We start from the raw sequence: 8,335 nt of genomic DNA, 5'->3' as shown, positions 1-8,335 counted from the left end.
CCTATGTTTTATGTTTCTATCAGTTTTTATTATTTTATTTTGTAAGCCACCCAGAATCTGGTGGAATGGGCAGCCATAAACAAATTGCCCGTGTCAATAATAAATAATATGTGCCCATGTAAACACCAGGAGCTGAGTCAATTCAATGCATCATTACTTTCAGCTGCTTAGTTTTGACACCCCACATATACAGTGCCCGCTGCAAGCAGTCCCACTTAGAGTTTAATGTTACTGTGCTTTTGAAGTACATTTGAATTTGCCCCAAGCTTTCCAGCATGAATTGAATTGTGTTAATTTTAATAACCCATTGGTGTTTTGCACTGGGTTTTAAAAACCTTTTAATGCTTTATTTTTAATTCTGTGTGCAACATACTTTATTTTTTATTTCTGCAGGATAGGGTTATTTATTTATTTTTTTTCCAATCTTCACATGAGCTGTCCTGGAAGGTTTCCCAAATGAAGAATTTTATATCAGTACTTTAAATATATTGTTCTGATTAACATCATTTAACGCCATTATCACTGTAATCTAACCTCTGAATTTCCTGTTTAAGGATTATCATTCCAGTACTGACATTTGTTATATTACAGATAAAAGCATTCAGTTTTTTGAACATTGGGCACCCATCCCATTGTTGCAAACATTATTTCATTGTTAACTGATGTACTTTGCAATCAGACACTTTTCACCATGCACGGTTATTCTGTTATTTCCCTCACCACCATTATTATTGATTCTGAACTGTCTTCTTGTTTCCCCAGATGTGTATATATGTCCTTTTATTCTAGATTTTATCAGTCATTTCACTGTTGTCAACATGTAGCATTTTCCGGTGATTATATGCACAGCTTCACTGGATATGTTCTTCTAGTCTGCACAGCCTGCACTCTAATGTTACTCAGCCTGCAGATGTCATTTCTTCACTTGATGTCCTCTAAAAGACCATTTGTTGGCTGTTATGTTGATATGAAGTTCCATCATATCATACCTTAATCTCTTACATTCATCTGTTATTACCCACAAACGGGCAGGATGTGACATTTGAAGAGAATTGAAGAGAAACAGAATGGCAAAGGAGAACTGGAAGAGTTACCTGCCCACAATTGTAGTTTACAATATTCATTCATTCATGTCCTGACAACAGGAATTTTCTCTATTGATCCCAAAACATTGACCTCATCTTGTTCCCAGCCTGTGAATGAAATATTCTTATGGCATCATTAGGTATTCCAGTTTTAAAATATTATTTCTTCCCTAAAGCCAGTCCTACCCTCCTCAGCATCAAGGTCTGTAAAATCTGTAACACTTTTTTATACATCCATTATCATAGATGTGAATCAGCTGACCTGTGTGGGTGTGATCAGAGGTATATTTGGGGAGGGTTGGGAGGTGAGGCATGCCCCTTCCATCTGGTCACTAGGCAGCTTCTGCCGCACCAATTTCTTTTTCAGCCTTTGGCCTCTCCATAAGCACTTTGATTCCTAATATTCCTTCATACTCCTCATAGTCTCCTCTCTATTTTTGATTCTGGGCTTTCAGCAAGGTAGAGAAGAGGAGAGGAAGTATTGTACTTGGGGACAAACAGAGACTGTATTTACCCTATTCTTCTTTAATAACATTGTGAACCGACCAGTTCTCCATTATTGCATTTGGGGAAGTAAAGGAGATGTTTTGGGCTGTTCTGCTTTAATAATATTCATAAGATCCAGCTTTGATTCTCCCAATTGCTGTGTTCAAAACACTATGAGGGATGCCAAACATAACTTTTGTTGCTTCCTTATTTATTTACTTAATAATATTTATAGCCTGTTCCAATCCAACTGGATTCTGGATGGGATACCCCAAGGTCAAGACAAAAACACAAACATTGAAAATTAAATAGAAACAATAAAAGATCAGTAACACAGGTGACTTTCAGTAAACTAACCTAAGGGGCAAATGTGTAGTGGAACAACACTGCTTCGGCAGTTTTTTTTTTAAATTCCTATAGAGTAGGGCTGTCCATTCCTCTATGGGGAGGATTCCATAATATGAAAGCCTTCACTGGAAAGGCCTACTCCCCATAAACCTTATAAGGATGGAGCTACAGCAGGGCCAGATAGGTGGATTTTGGCAAAGCATTGCCTGATATTGTACTAGTTGTTGCTGTTGTTGTTGTTTCTCTCTATTGGACATTTTAATCACAACTCTACCCAATTTTTTTAAAAAAAATGCCTAGCAGCTAATCAGTTTCAGTTATCTCACTTTATAGGGTCTAGTTAGTTGCACAGCCAATAGAAGGTTAATCTCAATCTTCTATGGGGCGGGGCTATTTCTTCCAGAGTGTCTTCTTCCTATATGCTTCTTTAGTTTACACTAACTTGGGACGTGCAAAAACGGGATGCAAAGAGGGGATAGGCAAGCCAGGGATGTCCAGGCAGAGTTCTGAAGTCAGATCCTCTCCATTCCTGAATGGGGGTGTTTTCCCTGCTGGCTTGTGATGTGCTGAATTGGGTCTGTAGAAAAGCCAAAGGAGAAAACCAACTCCCTGTCTATAGCAAGTGGCAAATTCACCCGGCAGGACCATTTGGCAATGATTTGGAACAGACCCAAGAGAGGCAGGATGCTGCTTGTCAATACAGTCAGCAACGCTTATGTAAGGATGGTTTTGTGCTGATTCCAAGATGGGTGGATATTAATTCAGTAGGGAAAGTCCCTAAATATGTATTATATACATTAAGTGCATTTTCAGTTTGACAAATGGCACCTGCAGGAAAGCAATACAGTATAGAAGTTGGAATTTGGGACCAGCCATGTCTTCTTCCAGGTTATCTCATTCCATTTACCCTTTTCCTAAGTTTCCCCACTTGACCTAATGAATATTCTACCATATTTCAAGACTGAAATGCTTACCTGAGGGTTGCTTGTCATCTGGTAGGATCTCAAATCCTCTAGGCATCTCAGCGAATCCATGCTGCAGATCACCGGAAGCATAGTAAAACAACATAGTTTCTTTCTATTTTATTTATTTTATTTATTTTATTTTATTTTATTTTATTTTACTTTTTTCTTTCATGTACAGTTGAGATAATTATATATTATAATGAGGAACATTAAGAAACTGGATACATTTATCAAGTAATTCATTTTTTCACTGGATTTTTAAGACATTCACACAAGTACTAGAATGTTTTGCTTTATTTTGTTCTGTTTATGCTAGCAGAATTGCTGTTAATACTGATTGGTCATTGCGTGAGACACTTTCCTTCAAAACAATATATTGTAATGTTTTATACAGTCAAAGCAGAATCAGTTATATTGTTTCATAATATCCATATTAGATACATTTTTAAGAAACAAAAATTATACATCAATTATATAGCTTCACCAGCAGATGGCAGGACAATTTCATGGAAAAGTTTTCTTGAAATGTACTAATTATTAAGAATAGCAACATGCTGGCATTGATTTGGCCCTGTTTTTTTTCTATTATAGAAACTTTTTTTATGAACTTGTTCTGCCATCTGCTGGTGAAGCTATACAACTGGGAAAGTCACTTTAATAATGAAACTTGACAAAAATAGATCATACATACACGTTTTTTCAAGGTTATATAGTATAGCTTTGGGACTATGCTTTTCGAAGAAAAGCATATTTCAAATGCTTTTACATCAATATTTATAGCACCAAAAATAATTGCTGATCACAGTAAGATTAAATTTAGAAAAAGCAATGGCATAATAAAACTGCAGAAAGTTGGGATCCAATAAATTATTTATGGAATGCTTGCTGAAATTAGAAGTACCATTTTAGAATAGTACAGATTGAAGTTTTTGGTAAATTCCAGTTTGTAGCAGTTTTAACCATTTCTTCAAGAATGACAGCTGCATGAATGAAGTGTCCCTAATGTAACTCTTGAGTAAGAAAGGAGTCTATCAAGATAGTTTTTTAGAAGCAAGTGGAAAAAAATCAGGAACATTAAACTGGTGTTTCTAAGTTCTTTTTTTTTTTAGTTTTGGATTTTACATCTGATTTCCAATTCTTTTTTCTACTCAGTTTCCTCCTTTATCAAATCCAACCGATTTGTAGGTATCCTAAGAAAAAATATGTATTTAAAATGCAAGCATTCTTTAATTCAGTATTATCATACAAGAGAATACAATATCTTTTCACTTCTATTTCATAAATCAGATAAAACCCATTCATTTGGAGGACTACAATGGCAGGTTTGTTTTGAATGGGATGAGCAAACCTATGTAAATAAATAATACAAACATGAAGAACTTTGGTGGCAGAAGTTGTAGCTAAGTAACCATTTTTCCTCAATGAACTAATTATATTGATATTCACAGAACATTAGAACAGATAATATTGTAATTTTTCTTTATAATAAATCAGTGTTTTTTCAAATGGCAACTTTAAGATGTGCAGGCTTCAACTCCGAGAATGCCTCAGCCAATTTTAAAAGTTGCCAACTTTGAAAAAAACTGTTATGAATGAATCAAAAATGGATAATACTGTGAAACTAACCGATGTAATTGGGACAGAATAAAACCTAAAAATATACTGTTTTGAAGCAAACTGTCTCATGCAATGTCCAAACAGCAGTTCTGTCAGCATAAACAGAACAGAACAGAACAAAACAAAACATCTTCCAATTAATGCATATATTTTTAGAAAGTCCAATTAAAAATAAATTAGCTAATGAACTGCTCCATTTCTTAATGTTTCTTAAAATATATAGTTGAGATAACTGTAATAATTGTACATGAAAGATAATGAAATGTAATAGAAACAAACCAAGTTAAAGTAAATAATTATACAACTGACTTATGAAGACATTTCAAGAAATACCCATCCTGGAATCAGCACTAAACAATCCTTACATAAACGTCGCTGACTGTATTGACAAGCAGCATCCTGCCTCTCTTGGGTCTGTTGTGAGTCATTGCCAAATTGATGAATTTGCTTGGTGAATTTGCCACTTGCTATAGACGGGGAGTTGGTTTTCTCCTTTGGCTTTTCTACAGACCCAATTCAGCACATCACAAGCCAACAGGGAAAACACCCCCATTCAGGGCATCTCAGCAGGAATGGAGAGGATCTGAAGTCTGCCTGGACATCTGCCTGGACATCTCTGGCTTGCCTGTCCCCCCTTTGCACCCCATTTTTGCGTGTCCCAAGTTAGTGTAAACTAAAGAGGCAGTTGGTGGGTGAAAGCTTGAGAGGAGGAGCAGCAGCTACGTGATGATGATGCTATCGGTTCAATCGTGTCTGATTCGCTGGTTGTAGCGATTCTACGGACCAGCTCTTCACATTTTCTAGTTGTACAGTTGTACAGTTTCTTTCAGTTGTTTTATGCTCTGGTTGGTGTCAGCTTTGATGGTGTCTAGCCAATGTGTTTTTTGGTGGCCTCATTTCCTTTTACCACTGACCATTCCTATCATAACTGCCTTTTCCAATGAATTTGATTGCATGACATGGCCAAAATATGTAAGACAGAATTTTCTGATTTTGCCCTCCAGTGATATGTCTGGTTTTATATGCTCCAGAACTTGCTTGTTTGTCACCTTTACTATCCAAGGAATGTACAGAGCCTTCTCCAACACCACAGCTCAAACAGGTTTTTAATTAGATCCTTGATATCAGACACACCAGGGTAATATTTATCTATCAGAGTTTTGACATGATTAACACATTTCTGCAAGATCTTAATGGATAACATAACACAAATATCAATACCCCAAACAATCCTGTGGCTTAGAGATTCAGCTTATTAAAACTTGATAATTTTTGATTAAAGGAGGCTACATGACTTGTTTATTATTAATTTGTTAAATTAGATCTCCCATGATAGAGTATGGCTATATGGTTCCCTACCGTACTACACATTCTGAGGAATAAGTGCCAAATGAAAGAGTCCGGGTCTATGTACCAACATGTCAGAAGAAAAGGCTATTGAGCTGTTCTCTGGTATAAATAGGAGCTCTCCAAAGGGGTCAACCAAAGGTGACACCACAGTTCATAACTCTTTAGAGATGAGGTGGCATTAGGAGTCAGTGGCATTCATTGTAGCACTGTTATGTCTCTGATGCTGCCTTGATCATTTAGTTTTTTAGATCAAGAGCAAATGGGTATGGGACTATTTCCCAGGCTGACAACTTCCCACTCCCTAATCAGTTGATTCCCTGGGAAACTAGGGATTTCCATACTAGGGAGATGGTAGTTGCAAATGACGTTAAGCAGGAACTTTGTATCGATGTTATCTATAGCTAGCAGCTAGTAGATGTGGTTCAGGTTGGTGAAAGAGCACAGGGTATCCTGTGGATTTTGTAGAAAAAGCCCTGCTGAGTGTATAGGGAAATTATGAAATGGGATTTGATAGGTTTTGGGACCTGGAAATGAAATGAAAATACTTTGGTTTGCTGTAAAACCAAGGCAAGTCTGCCAGAAAATTATCCTAGGAAATCACATTAAAAGAAGCAGGAACTTCTGCAAAAAACTAGTAAGTGCTGCAGAGCTTCTGATAGTTTGCCAAATCTAGAAATCTTACAAAATCTAGAAATCTTTTGTAAGACTGCTGCCTTCTCTATATATCAGATAACTATCATCATCTCATATATTTGTCTATTATTTTATAGTTGCCTCTTCTGTTCCTTCTCATTAGCTATGATCTCTCTGCTGTTACTGAAATTTACATAGTGAATTTCTTAGTGAAGGACCTACCTTGTTTGCTTATGTTAACTTTGAATGTACCCTGGCAGTGATGTTTCAGAAAACCTGACCCACTTTTCCAAGATCTCCTTTTGTAACTAGACTATGAAATTGGATCTGAGCTTTACCTTCATCTTACGTATATATTGGTAGTGGAGAATTGGAAAACGGAGTCCACAGCAGGCGTCAGATATATTGCTGAGTACCAAAGTCTCTCAGTTTAATCAAGACATAAAAATCTTGATTAAATTGAAACTTTGGTAGTGAGCAATATATTAAATAGATGATACATAAAATACCCAGAGTGGTAATAGGGATCATGAGTTGTGCAGAGCCAGAACCAAAAGATGCAAGCATCCATTATCTGCTGACTTTCCCTCTTTCTCTGATATACTCTCACAGCTTTTCTTCTTTTTGTGTGTGTGCGCGCGCCTTCAAGTCATTCTTGGCTCCTGGCAACTGCCTAGACAAGTCCCTGCATTTTTCTTGGCAAGATTTTGGAAGTGATTTGCCATTGCCTCCTTCCTAGGGTTGAGAGGATGACTGGCCCAAGGTCACCCAGCTGGGTTCATGCCTAAGGCAGGACTAGAATTCATTGTCTCCTGGTTTCTAGCCCGATGCTTTAAACACTACACCAAACTCTCCCTCTTTACTGAATATTATTCTTTCTCAAATAGCAAGTAGGAGACAGCTATTTCATTTTAAATATGCATTGCTTGTTGAAGTCTTTCAAACTCTGGTCAGGAAAAACCATAGATTGCGTATTTATGGATTACAGAAACACTTTCTTTTAAATAAATAGTGTTTGTTCTACTTTCATTGCCCCTACATGTCAGACCCTTTAACCTAATCTAGGATTGTCTCCTGTATAGGCTGTGGTTGCCAATTTCACTTAGATCCTAAATAGTCTTGCATATAGCCAAGCCTTGGAGCAACCTGCTCTTAGGAGATCTGAGTGCTCTGCATGGACCATCCATGCTGGAATCCTTTCTTATTAAAATGGAATTGCAGGATTGACAGTTGTCTTCATACAGCTAAACCACAAAACTCTTTATGATTCTGTACATTTTCTTGCTATCACTCATGTCATTGCATCATCTCATCTCATCTTTGCTGCAAGTGACAGGACCTTCGTCTGCATTCCCTTGCATATCTATAATGCCTTTGCAGTATATATCTGAAAGTCTTCAGACTGAACTAACCATAAAACTTATTTTGGACTATAAGAAAAAAAAATGGAATTGTGTGTTAATGCTGTCTGAGTTTAGAGATGTCAGACCTGTGTTCTCAGGGTCAGAATAGTGCTAAATTTCTGCCAGAAATACTCAAAGTACCAGATCATAATACTGTCTCCTATTGTGTAGTCTAAGTTCTGAGATTAATACAAATCAACCATGCAAAAAAAACAAAAACAAAAACAAAAACAAAAAACCCCCAAACCCAAAACACTACTTTGGAGATATATTCTGAATAAGCCCCCATTTTTAAAAATAATTGTTAATATTTTATATGATATAAAGAAAACAAAGTAAGTTGGATTATTTTTTTCAAATAATGCAGTTACCAAAACTGTCTAGTTATTATGCTTTATGGAAGTTGTACAGTAGCAAAAATGGTGAAAACGAAACACTTATCTTAGCA

At 36.5% G+C, this 8,335-nt stretch overlaps 1 long non-coding RNA gene across 1 annotated transcript in view; it reads left to right on the top strand.

The window, feature by feature from the left end:
• Positions 1-8,335, top strand: part of LOC148216850 (uncharacterized) — a 32,614-nt gene that overhangs the window by 1,000 nt on the left and 23,279 nt on the right. The gene's annotated exons all lie outside the window — the stretch shown is intronic.

The sequence above is a fragment of the Python bivittatus genome, unplaced genomic scaffold (genome assembly GCF_059951505.1).
Source record: "Python bivittatus isolate LINGU-HERP-01145 unplaced genomic scaffold, Pbiv_v1 ctg000070_np1212, whole genome shotgun sequence".
NCBI lineage: Eukaryota > Metazoa > Chordata > Lepidosauria > Squamata > Pythonidae > Python > Python bivittatus.
Note: the sequence above shows the minus strand (reverse complement) of the source record. Positions and strands in the feature narration are given on the sequence as shown.